The sequence below is a fragment of the Dermacentor silvarum genome, chromosome 1 (assembly GCF_013339745.2).
Source record: "Dermacentor silvarum isolate Dsil-2018 chromosome 1, BIME_Dsil_1.4, whole genome shotgun sequence".
In the NCBI taxonomy this organism is placed as follows: domain Eukaryota; kingdom Metazoa; phylum Arthropoda; class Arachnida; order Ixodida; family Ixodidae; genus Dermacentor; species Dermacentor silvarum.
The window spans coordinates 318,430,375-318,445,475 of NC_051154.1; positions in this window are offsets into that span (position 1 = coordinate 318,430,375).

Sequence of the window (15,101 nt, forward strand, 5' to 3'; positions counted from 1 at the left end):
TGAGTTTCAGGCCCGCTTTAGAAAGTCGTTGCAAAACGATGCGAAGATTTGAAAGATGGTCTTCTCGAGAACGACCATATACGATAATGTCGTCGATGTAGAAAAGTACACCTTTGCACCCTTTCAGTATGAGATGCATCATCTTTTGAAATGCTGATGGGGCTGAAGCCAAACCGAAACATACTCTCTTAAAACGAAAAAGTCCGTCGTGCGTGATGAAGGTAGTCAGATCACGACTCTCAGGATCGAGCTCTAGTTGATGGTAGGCAGACGCCAAATCCAGTTTGGAGAATCGCTTGGCGCCAGCTAAGCTGTGCAGCAGCTCGTCTGTCTGTGGTAGTGGAAAGCTGTCAACAATTATAGCTTTATTGGGCTCTCGCAGATCAACACACATTCGTATTGAACCATCCTTCTTGCGAACAACCACTATAGGAGAAACCCACTGAGAGGCGTCAACGCGCTCGATTATGTCTTGGGCTTCAAGCTTCTGCAATTCAGCCGACACTTGTTCCCGAAGGGTAAACGGCAGCCGTCGTAGCTTGCTGGCAACGGGTGGCACGGAATCACGAACCTTAACTTTGTGTTTGAATCCTTTGGCAAGTCCGAGCTGTTTGTCAAAGAGGTGTTCATACTCTGAACGTAGCTCAGCTGGTAATGTAGGAGTGCTGGAGGCTAATGCAAGGCACTGAAGCGATTTACCTTCAATATTCATCTGTAGTGCCGCAATGGCGTCTGAGCCCAGTAAAGTGGTGCCTTCAGATACCACATACAGAAGAATACAAGCAGTTCTGTCTTGGAACGCAGCTGAAGCGACAAAACATCCTCGAACTCTTATCTTGGACTTGGAGTAGTCGAAAAGCTGCACTGAGGTAGGTTTCAAAGGGTAAGAGCTTGCAAAAAACTGGTGATAGAGTTCTTCAGTCAGGATAGTGACAGAAGATCCCGTATCAACTAGAAACGAGATAGGGTGACCTTCCACAGCGACGGATGCGTAAATGCCATGCTTGTTTCCATTGACAACACAAACTGTTTTTCCGCTACTCTGGGAGCTAGCGTCGTCGTCGTCATCAACTTGTCGAACTTCAGCTGAATATCCAGACGACCTACACATAAAATCTAAGTGGCCAATCTTCTCGCAGCGACGACATCTGCGCTTGCGGGCCTTACATGCAGGACTGTTTGCAAGATGATCAGTCGCTCCACAACGATAGCAAGCTCGAAGGTTCGTGGCACCTTGTACGGGATGCTCAGATGCTTTGGCTTTGCACTTATTACAAGTTGTGCGTTCATTTGGTTGTTCAGAAGACCGAGAAGAGCTTTGCGCGGTTTTAACGTGATGAACTGAAGCCTCGTCGCAAAATTCCTTAGCATGACTCACGGCTTCTTCGTACTGATTAGCAATTGTTATAGCTCGTGAGAGCGTCAGTGATGAGCCCTCAAAAAGTAACCGCTCACGTAAATGATGATTCGTCGTTTTCGAGACAAACTGATCTCGTAGCATCTCATCAGCGAGGCTTCCGAAATTACAGTCTGCAATGAGGATTTGTAAAGCAGAGACGTATTCTTCCGCTGTCTCACCTGCATGCTGAGCACGGCGACTGAAACGTTGTCGAGCCACGATGACGTTGACTGAACGCTTGAAATGATCCGAAAGCAGGGCGATTGCAGAGTCATATGCGTCATTCGTCGACCCGGTGTCACCTGTGCTCGAAGGACTAGTAGCGGGAGCAGAGCCAGACTGCAAGTCCGCTGGCTTCAGTGTAGAGAAGATCCTCTGCCCCTCCATACCAAGGCATGTGAGCAGGATAGCTTTTCGGCGTTCGGCTGGAAGCTCTGAAGCTCCAGAAGCCACCATGTACGTCTGAAAGGCCTGCTTCCACTGGTCCCATGGGACAGCCGGATGACCAGGCGAAGGCAGGAAAGGCGGTGGCGGTTGCAATCCCGGAATGCTCATTGTGGTGATGCAGCAGGAATCACCAGGACTGTTGCACTTGCATGGGTTGAAATCTCGTCGCCAATATGTTGTATTTAGAATACAGAGGAATGATGCATCCGATGCCTGAACATCATCTTCTTTATTTAGTGTCCCCGCGCCACCATCCTCATCTTCTTTCCTATACAACACCTATTTCATCGCTCAAAGTGTCACCGAGACGGACTCTGATGCGGCGATCATTGAGAAACGTATGTGTGAAGTGCAAAAGATGACCCGTGACGCCTATAACTTGTAACTGGCTGATGATGGCTGTTTGAGACACGTAGTCGTAAGCCTTGGAAACATCCATAAAAGCAGCACGTGTCGACAGACTATCCGCACTGTAATGTTCTATGTGGCTTAGCAGGTCCAGCACATTGTCTTGAGCGCTTAGATGCTGGCGAAACCCAGTCATGCATGGCAGTACTTTTCGACCCTGCTCGACAGACCAAGTGAGTCTTGTGCACGCCATCTTCTCCATTAGCTTCGCTGCACAGGAGGTCAGCGATACCGGTCTGTATGAGTTCAGAGCAGCAGGATTCTTTCCAGGCTTCAGAACCGGTACCACCCATGATACCTTCCATAAATGTGGCGTTCAATGAAAACAGTGAACAGACAGTGTTGATACAGGGCCAGGAAGTACCTCGGGTAAAATAATACAAATACCTTGGTGTAGGGATAAACGGAGGCGATAGATATCTGGAGACACAGGAAAAAACAATAATTGCAAAAGGGGAGAGAAATGCGGCCATAATGAACCACAGAGCGCTATGGGGATACAATAGATACGAGGTGCTCCGGGGTATGTGGAAAGGTGTAATGGTTCCAGGGCTTATACATTTGGAAATGCGCTTGTTTGCTTTAAGTCAGGGGTACAATCAGGACTCGATGGCAACAAAAGGTTAGTGGGACGCCTAGCGGTGGGCGCTCACGGGAATACTACTAATAAAGCGGTGCAGGGGGATATGGGCTGGACAAATTTTGAAGTAAGGGAGGCTCAGATTAAAATTGATTTTGAAGAACGACTGAGGAAAATGGAAGAAAGTAGATGGGGTGCAAGAGGTGTTCAGGTATTTATTTGTACAGGCAAAACATTGACTCACAGTGGAGGAAAAGAACTAGGAAGCTTACCAGCAAGTATGCGACCGGTATGGCCAGCAACACGGCAACAAAGAACGTCAAACGCAAATTGAGAGGGGCTGAGACAATGTCATGGTTGGCGGCAATGGAAAAGAAACCTGCTATGACTAACTACCTGAAGGGAAAAAACGAAATCAGGAAAGAAACAATTTATGATAACTCCTTACTTTTCGAAGCGAGATCAGGGTGCCTTCGAACGTGTAGTTATAAAGCGAGGTACACCAAGGACGAAGCCGCATGTGTTTGCTGTGGTAAAGCTAGAGAAACGGTGGAACATGTTTTATTGGAATGTGAAGAAATCTACCCAGCTGCAAGTCTAGGCTCCCCTGACCTCCTTGAAGCCCTTGGGTTCGGGGATAGCTGGGGGAAAGTAAACATGTCCGCTATAGAGATTAGTAAGAGGCGGTTGGAGGTTTGGTGGCAGAAAAGTAGGGAGACCACAAACAACGGAGACGTACAAAAACAGAGTTCCCAGTAATGGTTCAAAAAAAGTTTGATGCTTGGAATTCTTTGTATTTGAGTGTTTTCTCAAAAAGAAAGGTAGGAAACTAGACAAAAGAATAACAAGAGCTTGGTGGCGCAACCCACCACCCCGTTTCAAAGGGACGCTCATAGCATCCATCCATCCATCGTCGCCGGCCCCCAGCGCGGGGACCCTCTTTGGTTCCAGAATGGAGGATATACAACACCTCGAGTCTATATTCCTTCTTCAGTAATTATCCGCATGAATGCCGGTAAACAATTCCGTGCGAAACGCCATTGCTAAATCTTACTAATGAGCTCTTCAATAATGCTTATCTTGAATTTGACACTCATTTCATATTTATTGCTTTTACTAAGGCATACGACTCGGTTTCACATGACTTGCTTATTTTCAAACTTAGCCAGCTAGCACAGATCCCAATGTGCTCGCGTGGATTATAGAATTTCTGTATAACCGTAGTCAGTATGTGAGGGCTAATGATTTTCGTTCACATGAAACTGCCGTAACATCCAGGGTTCCGCACGGGTCGGTTCTGGGCCCTATAAATTTCTTAATTTACATGAATGTTCTTCCTACTTGCCTTTCTTCTTCAACTGTCCGGCTTTTTGCAGACGATTGTGTAATGTACAAAAAGAAATAAATACTAACCATACGGATTCCCTTTACCTTCAACGTGAACTAGATGCGTACCTGAATGGTGCAGCATATGGCTTATGACCTTGAACACGTGTTTCTCGTCACACTTCAACCCATTGCACTTACGTCCTGAACAATATGCCATTATCATCTCTAAACTGTTATAAATATCTTGAAATTTATGTCTCCTCTAACCTCTCCTGGAATGTGCATGTCGAACTATGCGACTTACAACGCGAACCGCATGATCGATTGCCTGCGTGGAAAATTTTCCACTGTGCCATCCTCTACAAATCTCTAGTGCGCTGTAAGTTGTACGCGTGCGTCCATGTGCGATCCCCAGTCAGACCGACCTCAATCACTGGAAGCCATTCCGAATGACGCAACATATTTCATCTTATCGAATTATTCAGGTCATTTCAGTGTCACGTAAATGAAAAAAAAAACTCAACTTGGTTGCCGGACGCCCTTTTTTCACCCCCCTCATTACATGTAAGCTAGAGCCGACCATTACTACCAAGTGTGCTTACCGTCTTGTCACACAGCCTTGCATAACGATTCTTTTGTTCCTAGAACAAGCGTCGTATTGAACCACCTTCCTGTCACCATTGCTGCTGATGCCCAACAATTAATTCAAGATCGCCTTGAAAAATGTCCTGTAATATTTTTTTTATTGCGATAGAAATTATATGGACACTTCAACCGGATTTCTGCCGTCGTCGTCGCCGTCGTCGTCGCCGTCGTCGTGAGGTTCCGTATAGATTACAAGGGCGATAAAATCGTCGCCGCGCGCCGTATGCGCGAGCGAAAGCGCGTGGGGGACGCGCGCTATCACGGAGAGCGAACGCACGGCGAAAAGCAAACGCGACCGTCGTGCGAAAGGCCGTGTTGATATGGGAGGGAGGGAGGGAGGCGGGGCGACGCTGTGCTGCTTCACCAAATGCTTATCTTGCAACCGGGCGCAAGGGGAACTGGCCACTCAATCTCCCACGCGAAAGCAAGAAAGCGGGAAGGCAGCGCGGGAGGGAGGGGGGGGGGGCGCAGCTTCTTCTCTGCCAACAACTTCTCCTCTGCACAACTCCTCTGCACTTTGCCCGGCGGTGGCGCTCGCCCGCACCGTCTCTTATCTCCACACGGCTCTGACCTTTGTATGCGCTGTGCATTCGCCGCTCAGTTTCCGTTGAAGCGATAGACCGCGCGAACCTTCCCCCGCTGCGGCGGCTCCGCTTCCTGCCAGCGTTTTGACAGTCGTTGTCTGCGATCATTCAGTGTGATCTATTCATGTTTGCTTGTGCTCGCTGACACCACGATTGTTAATTCAGTTAGTAAGCGAATGTGCCCAAGTTTATGCAGCCGATAAAACTACTATACCTACTGCGAATAGCTCTCTACTAATTTGCTATCGCAATCGATGCTTCGCCTTTCGGGCGAAACTGCGACATTTTTTTTTGTATTGCTACTGCTAGCTGTACGGCTTTTTGCTTTTCCCCTTCTTTTCTGTAGTGCCTTCGGGCCTAGAAATTATTTTTAATAAATAAATATAAACCCATTTCCATCAAGTCGACTCTTTCGCATGTGGTGAAAAATCCCGTGGCATCTGTTATGAACTCCTTTTTTTGACAAGTACTTACGAAATATTCTTGCACAACATAGCTTCATTAAAACATAATTGAGCGCAATTTGTTTACTTGTCCAGGTGCTTCCAAGCAATTGAATCATGAACTTATGTTACAAGAATGAAATACCTAGGGTTTCAGGGAACACTTTCAAAAATGTTTGGTCGACCATTTCACAGACAGGTTGCAGTACGTAAAGCTCGAGGACAAACACATTCAAACATGTAGAATTTGGCATACCCAAGGAAGCTTACAAGCGCCTCTATTATTCAAGAGAGTCAGACAGAAGGGAAGAAGGAAGGGCAGGGAGGTTAACCAGAGTTGGTCCAGTTTGCTACCCTACACGTGGCGAGGGGGATGGGGGAATGAAAGAAAGAGAGAGAGAGAGAGAGGAGACACGAGTCTTGGCTGCACTTTCACATGCACTAAGCCAGGTGCAGCATATCTAAAGTCGGACCCTCAAGTCTGTTGACTTCAGGTACTGTAGAAAAGCTCGAATGGCTTTATGGGCTGATGAGCTGTGAGGCCAGGCTCCCAAGACTGTTTGCTTCTGTGAATGGCCTATCGTCGAGTCTATTCAAGGCACACTGGATTGTCTGGCGTTGTTTATTGAAGCGAGAACAGTGGCACAGAAAATGTTCGATGGTCTCTTCACACTTGCACTTAGCGCATATGGGGGAGTCAGCCATTCCAATACGATAGTTGTAGGAGTTAGTGAAGGCTACTCCTACCCACAGCCGACACAGTAGTGTTGCGTCACGTCGTGAAAGGTTTGTTAGTAATTGCAGTTCTGCTGAATATCGCTTCCACGGTGTTTCAATATGCAGATGACAAAGCCCTGGCAATTGCAATGAGTGTTTACGAGTGTGTCCCTTTGTGCTTTTAATAACAACCCTTCATAACGTGCCACCTAATGACAGAAGCTTGCCAAATTTGAAATTTACTGTGATGTGAAGATCGTTATTATTAATAGTGGCTCAACTCTTCCAATACTTTTCGAAAAGTATTCCCTATTCGATTGGCTTCTGGAACTATTCGATTCCTATTCTATTCGCGGGCTCGAAAATTTCTGTTCGCATTCCCGATTCCCTATTAGAAGCAGGACACGCATTCACAGAGCAGTTCGTGCGCAAAAGCTGTCCGCAAGAACTCGCGTCGACCAATCGGGATGAGGAAGATAACGTTAGAGAATGCTGCCGACAAATGAGAAGCTTCGTGAATACAGCCACTGTACAGGTCCATGGGAGCGCCGAGAAAAAAAAAAGGGGGGGGGGTGTCTTCGATGACCAATACGCTTCGAAAAAGGCCGGAAGATGGAAGGCATCATGGCAGGCAGACGGTAGTGTACGCACTTGGCATTCGTCGTCACACGCAGGCATCCATGGTTTGATTTCATGGGTCTACAAAATGCTTGTGCCTCCATAATATTGAAAGCCGCGCAAAAATGAAGTTAGTCTGGATATCAATACAAGCAAATTAGTTGAAAAAATGTATTGTTATTGCGAATCATCAGTGGTAATTTAGTTTCAGGATAATGCGCCTTAAAGATGTGTCGACTGTGTACTCTTCTTCTGCTATAAAAACACAGTTTTAACTGCAAAAAAATTTCAAAAAAAGAAGAGGGGCATTTACTAACTGAAGATCAGTAACTAACTGGCACATGTATTGGTAGGTTTTTACTACTGCAAAGCCTAGTAGCGGAAATAGCGAGATTTGCAAGCTCGTTGCATAAAACGAGGACAGACTTCGCTATAACAATTCGTGCTAGTACCAAGTGTTAGTACACTTCGCAATTTTTCAGAACCTGCTCACCGAATAGTACGCGAGAGAGAGAGAGAGAAAATGATTTAATGAAAGGCAGGGAGGTTAACCAGGACTGAGCCCGGTTGGCTACCCTACACAGGGGGAAGGGAAAAGGGGAGAGAGAGATTAAAGGAAGAATAGAAAGCCCGCTGTTGATATCGCCGACGTTGCAACAGATCTCTGTTCTATCACTGATGATCAATCAGTCCGGATCATAGACGGTCACTCAGTCCTGTAGTTTTCAAAAATCGCAGCAGCGATTTTGTGGCCTTTTGCAGCTGTGATATTCGTGCCATGGTCCCAAGATATTGCTCAAGGTGAACGGTCTTCTATCTAGCCTATTGAGAACGTTGCAGAGGTCATGTCTCTCGTTTTGAAATGATGGGCAGCAGCATAGTAGGTGTTCTATAGTCTCATCGACACCGCAGGCATTACACTCGGCGCTATCAGCCATTCCAATCAAACACGTATAAGCATTGGTGAATGCAACACCCAAGCGTAAGCGGTACAGCATTGCTTCCTCATTACGAGGAAATCCAGGCAACAGCCGCAGCTGCATAGATGGGTCGAGAGAATGCAACCGATGCTCGGTGAATTCAGTTGTGCCATACTGTGCGCTAGCTTGCTTAGGTGTTGGGCTGCGTCAGTCCTCGATAAAGGCACAAAAAGAAGATTTGCTCCTTCGTGTGCTTTCCTAGCAGCTTCGTCGGCGATGTCGTTGCCGGAAATACCGCAATGACCCGGCAGCCACTGAAACACGACGTCGTGTCCTTTTGCGATCGTATGGTGGTGCATTTATCAGTATCTCCGAGACGAGTTGTTCGCAGGACCCGCAACGAAGTGCTGACAAAAGACATTGTAGGGCCGCCCTTGAATCGCATAATATTGCCCACCGATTAGCCGGTTGGTTGTTAATATAATCAATGGCACCTCGGAGGGCAACAAGCTCCGAAGCGGTCGACGATGTCTTGTATGTGATCCTCATAGATCAGTGATGGCATAACCACTGCGCCGGTGGAGCTGGTCTGAGTGGAAGAGCCATCCGTATACATGTGGATTCGGTCAGAGTAGAAAGTGTGCAAGCAATCGAGAGCTGCTTGCTTCAAGGCCAAGGTAGGCAGGTCCGTCTTTTTTGATATTCCTGGAACGTGAAGGCGCACTTCAGGTTGTTTTAAACACCACAACGCTGAGGGTGAACGTGTCGAGGGTGTGAACCCCGATGGTAGGGAGGCACGATGAATGCTGACCACGTTGGAGAATGACGCCTATGGTCGTCGTTCTGGCAGGGAGGCAAAAGAGCTTGATTGCATCCGTGAAACGTGGCGAATATGGGCCCTAAGCGTGTCGATGGTCATGTAAGTCGTGATCGGATGGTCTTGAGCCGTGATAACTGTTCCTGCTGTTCCTAGCACGCGAGCACATAAAAACTGACATACGAGATCGCAGTACGTCATCGCAGCAACAATTACCACAGCGAGCCACAGCAAGGTCGCAACATCACTTGACAGTGCGATCTCCACTTATCACGTTTAACAGTGGTCACCTCAATGAAGACAATTGAAACAGTAACCACAGGTGCTTCGCTAAAACAACAACAACAACAACAACAACAACAACAACAACAACAACAACAACAACAACAACAACAACAACAACAACAACAACAACAACAACAACAACAACAACAACAACAACAACAATAATAATAATAATAATAATAATAATAATAATAATATTAGACGTTGTGCTCAGTATTTGACTAATCAGGGGTCTGTCCACAATCGTGTGTTCAGAAAATCAGCAAAGAAATGAGCATCCTCAAAGAAATTGTTTGTCATATAACAATAACGCAGCTTGTACCCGTTTCTTAACGTTTCCAAACTGAACAAGCACGTCGATTATGGATCTCTCGAATACTTAGTGCTTAGTGTAAAGTTTGTAACACATTAGAATGAGTAGCAAGTGATGTCGTGATACTTTCTGGTAACAATTTTTTTTCACTTTATGTGCTCCTACGTACTTTTCGCGTTGTGCATAACACGGCGACTACTGTGTTCACAATAATTGATCAATTAAGTCTCTCCACGAACATAAGTCGAGCTTATTTCAACCTAGATTTCCTAAAACCTTCGTTTGCGCGAACCGGTGCGAACGGCCCTACAGAAAGGATGTACATAAAAACGAAGCGAAATCTAGCTCTGCCTCGGCCGACTCCCCCCGTGGCTCTCAGGACAACGCGGAAAGATTTTACCGAAACATCTCCGGGTGGAGAGAATCGACAGCAGCCATACAAGATGGCCAGAGCGTGCAACAGGATATTAACTGCAGGTCGTTGTAAATGCGTAACGCCACCTCGAAGAGCGCCTCATACCGCAGCGCCTTGGGCAGCTGCTAAACCTTGACGGGTTTGTTCGTTTAATGGGCCGGCAGGCGTTCATTCTGTTCGTCTATGCGGCCAGGCTTCTTAGCTTCGCTTATAATGCCACTTATCGAAGTATATTCCAATGCTGGAATCAGAACTTTCGCCGCGAAAAACCTGTTCCCGTCAGCGACGGAGCGTCGCACGATATAGATGTAGCCAGGGCAAACAACTTCGGTTCCCATTTCCGCTCTTCATTACGGAAACAGTCACTACGCGCCGCGGCCTGACGCTTACGCAGTTCTATGTCGCATAATATGGAAAATAACTTCGCATAACCTGTAAACTCCCGGTGGCACCTTGCTGTGTCTCCGTTCATTCGTTTTTTTTTTTTTTTTTTTCGCGCGAGCTATTGCGCGTACCTGTTACCTAAACCCCGAAAGCGCTCATTGTTCGTTAGGGAAGATGCCTACAAACTGCGATGTCGGGCATACGTAACTTTAGCGAAGGCTACTGGCCAATAGCAAACAGAACTTACAAACGAAAAGCTTTGTGGATTTGGCCCCGGGCTTCCAAAGAAATCTCACTCGCAGTTGGAAGCTGTAGCCACTCTGATCGTGCATCTCTGTGACCGATACTCATCAAAATGAGTATTGTTTTCGGCGCAGTGGTTGATGTCTGTCTCTTTCTACGAAGATCTTGACCAGGCTGTGTAACATTTATTTTACTTCTATGCTTACGTTCAGGCGCGGTTTTATGCGCACCATTAGGAAAGCACACCTACACTCTGTCATTTTCTTCCAAGTCAGAAAACGAACGTGTCATCTAGACAGGAACCCGACCTGCGATCAAAGTAATTTCTGTCCATCTCGGTAAGGATTTCCTGAGTACTAAATAAGGGTACTTGGTAAGTAGCGATGAATGAATGAATAAACTTTAGTCTAGAGGAAAGACACGGCTTTTGGCCGCTGTTAGGAATTAGGTGAGAATTAATTAGGGGTCTGCATGGATTAGGGAATTGTGGGGTGAAGTACGTCTTCATCTGGGTCTTTGTTCTTCCGGCCTATGTGGACCATTGTACATCTTTCTTGGAGCTTGCTAAAGGGACCGACAGCGGATTTTCGAGCATTCCCATTTTTTTGGAGCGCTAGAAAGCCTATATTATATATCTGAAGCATGTACACCCGCAACAGTTTATCCGGGAAATGTCGGGAAAATTTTAAAACGTTAGATTTTCGATCTGCGAAGACTCTTCTACTTACTGGGCCTCTTCCATTATGAGTACCTGACAGTCCCGGACTGCTTGGGACTGCTGTGCCACGTCCGATGTTGCTCGGACAGCTTCGGAAGCTCCGACCACTAGTCCGAGAGCTGCCAGAATCGCGTTACTTTTTCTCGGACTAGAAGTCGCGGTCTTTCCCCGGACTCTTGGAGCTGTCAGACGATTTTTGCTGGGACAAGCGCAATCAGCTGGCAGACGACGGCTCTCTGAAAAAGATGCGCGCGGGGTTCGCCGCCATGTTGTGAAAGAGGCCGTGCGCTTCTGCGTACTTTGCGCGTTCCAGACGGCATATATTGTGTACTCAGCTATTGCGTCTATTACATCGGTGCTTTGTTTGCCATCATGCAAGCTTTTCCTATTCCGTGTAATTGCTGCAGCTTTAATCTTCGTGTTTTTTAAGAGGCAAGTACAGTGGTCACGTGCACAAGCTTGTTTTTCTTGATGCATTGCGCTAAATCTGTCATGCTCATCGCTTTATGTGTAGTAAGCAAGTGGATTTCGTTTTTCACGGGAGTTAATTAATCTTGTGTGCGAGGATGTATATAATGTGGCATGTGGCTATTTCACGCTAGTACTTGGGTTGCATGGTATACAATCGGAGCTTAACCGATTATTCCGTCTGTTACCAACTTCGAGCGTTTGCTTTTACAGCGAAAAGCAGAACAGTGGAGGGTACCAGGCGTCATAGGTATATCTGACGCGATCTAAGTGCGTATGTGGAAAAACTGCGTCGTTAGAGCTCCGGCGGTATCGCGCGCGAGCGTTCATACACATGTTCAAAGGCGAGCAGATGCGGGGGCACCAAGCGGTAGGCGGCTTCTCTCGAAAAAAAAAAGTGCCTGGAACGCCGTCGCCTGCAGACGACTACTAAGACAGCAAAATGACAGTTCCAAGCACTAGAATCTTCAATACCATCATAGTTGTCCAGGCTACCAGTCTTGTGTTCCGCTGAATTACTCAAGGCATAAAACAAATGATACCAACACGTCCACATCGCAACAAATATATGTCATCAACAGCATAATTTCTTTAATAAAGAAAACCTTTCTAACTTTCACGAGTTTTGAACAGCTGAACTGAAAAACAAAGGACTAGGGAAGACAGACAAGGACGTCGCTGCCTGTATTCAGCTGTTCAAAACTCTTCTTAGCTATGAACTAACTAGCTCAGTTCAATGCTATTCTCACATCCTAACTTTCTTCGCCTACTTTTCTAACTATTATGTAGGCACAAAATGACAAAATATCGCCATCGGGAATGCCAGGAAATTTGCGTGATGATGATTTCAGGCAGTAAAGAATTTTGTCTTAAAAATGCTATTATGACATTCCCAATTCGTCGTCGTCGAATAACGTGCGCGCGCTTTGCAGGCTGCGATATCTCGTTTGAGCCCACGCACATCGCTGATTAGCTCGTGCCTTACGGCAGAGCGCCAGCTCGGAACCCAGATGTTTGCAGTGCGGTTCCTAGCCTGACAAGCTGCTTCTCGTCAATTATACTGTCGTTTGCTTTGTCACTCATCGCCGGCGGACGAACAGTGTTTTTCTATGAGGGCGCGAAAACGTAGGTACAGACTGCTAGCTACGAGTGTGACACACTTTGGCGCTTTCACAGCACTACAGCAAGCAGGGCAAGCGCACTGCGGATTGTCTTCAGGCACAAGAAACACCTTTAGCAGACTTTATAGTCAGCATTAGTATAATTTAAAGGTGTCATTTTGGTCAGAGAAAACATTCAGCAGTACCAATCAAAGGCAAACATTCGTCATATATCTGCCTGGTTGGGAACAACTGAACTAAAATAGCACAAGAAAACTCTAACCAAAAGTTATTTTAACTTTTAAAACTCGTCGTTTCGGAGCCCGACCAGCTCCGAAATGAATGAAACGAATGAAAGACCTGCCAAACGGTCGCTTTGCCTGCAATTTCCTCTTAGTGGGATTAGCTTTGTTCGTGCGTCCCTGTTCTCGTTACGTTGCGCTGAACGTCATTTAGGCTTAGGAAGCTTAGGAAGAACGAAGCTTAGGAAGAATGAACGAGCAAGCCTTTGAGCGCCATCAGTACAGCAACGGAACTTCTTTATCTCTCGATATAAATCAGCCTTCCGCTAGTTCGCAGGCAACGGTACCTCGTTTTTCGTACACAGTTATATACACGTCGAGAAGACGTGCACGAACTCACGTTCAATAGTATCTTATAGTGCCCTATCGCTAGGGGCGATGCCTTTTACTTTTGGTGCAACTGTACCTCTGCCAACGGTCGGCGAAAAACAAGTGATCGCTCAGAAAGGTCGGGCATCGCCTTACTGCAACAAAAAATAACGGGAGCAAAACAAATCTCTCGGTGCAATGAATTCCACTCGGTGCAGTCTGCAGTTGTGCGTCACGTCGGTGCCCGAGGCATTCCTGTCCTTAGAACGAACCATTTTGTAAGCGATCTTAAACTCGGCAAAGAGAGAGAGAGACAAAGAAACAACAACCATCCAGAAGTGATCTCTCCGAAATCCCCGTGATTGACGTAACGTGTATACACGCCAGCGTTGCGACCTTTCGCCTCCCAGTCGGCGGCCTCTCCAGCAGTCCTGAACTGGCCGCGCCCGATAGCGCCCCCATCGGCATTCGGCTCACGGACGCCCGGCGAAATGAAGTCCCCTCACCCACCGTGACTGTCTGCATTCGTTTCAATTCTTCGCGACCCGTCCGACTGGCCCAGCTCCGCTGTAGGCAATTCTAGCGAACGGCGTATACGGTATCTCTTGCGCGGCGTCTAGTAATTTATTTGTCGAAGATACCTCGCATTTCACTCAAGCTTTTTTTTTTTTTTTTAGCGATGCGGGAGAAGAAAGCAGTGTTGGAAGGTAGGGAAAGAGGGCCCAGAGAAAATGAAAAAATATAAACGCATGTATAGTGTCCGGAAAGCTTCACATAATAGTGAGCTCTAGCCGATGGAATCGAGTGAGGTGTTATAAAGCACTGGTACCGAGGGGGTTCCGCGTCATTTCTCCGACTAGGCCTGGCTTCGAAATCACGTCCTCCGAATCGTGCCGTTGGCACGGTTGGACTAAAAGCGAGCTAGTCGTGCCAAGCGAGCTTTGTGTTTCGCTGTGCCATACGATCAACGCTTGCTGAGTGCAAAGAAGTGCTTGCTTGCGCGTCGACGGCTCCCAGCAGGCCGCCGTTACTGAAACTGCTGTGCCACGTCCGGCGTCGTTCGCTCACATCGACGGCCTTTCTGATCGGTTAAGCCTGAGAATACTCTATGTCCCGTTCAACTTAGGACTACGTCGTTGATCCCACTTCACAGCCCGTCTTCGTCATCGTTAAGCTCTACCGTTAAGCTCTATCGCAAAACGCATCCTGAAAGAAACTTACCTAAATGAAGCTGCGTTTCCCTGTCATGAGCGGCAGTCGCCTGTCCACTTGGTGGTTCGATCTACTCCTGGTGTTCTGCCTAGGGACACTCCCACAATGCACCCGAGCTTCAGCCGCAACAGGTGGAAACTCCAGCGTCCCGGCGGCTTCCCCTTCGAGCAGCAGCAACGCAGTGAGCGTGATGGAGTCGGCGCGGCGCCTGGTCAGCCAGCTGCTACTGTCGGCTGACAACTCACCGTTGTTGCGCAAGATGCTCCGCGCCGAGGTGTCACCGGCGTGCACCGTCGGCATGTTGAGCTTCATGCGGGCTCTGCGAAGACTGGATCCCTGGGCCGTTCGCGGTGAGTGCATCGTGGCTCCTGTACTCGTCTTTTCTTTGACTACTATTCTTGCTTTTCCATTCATCTTCCGCACCTTCCCCCGCCTTGTCACATCT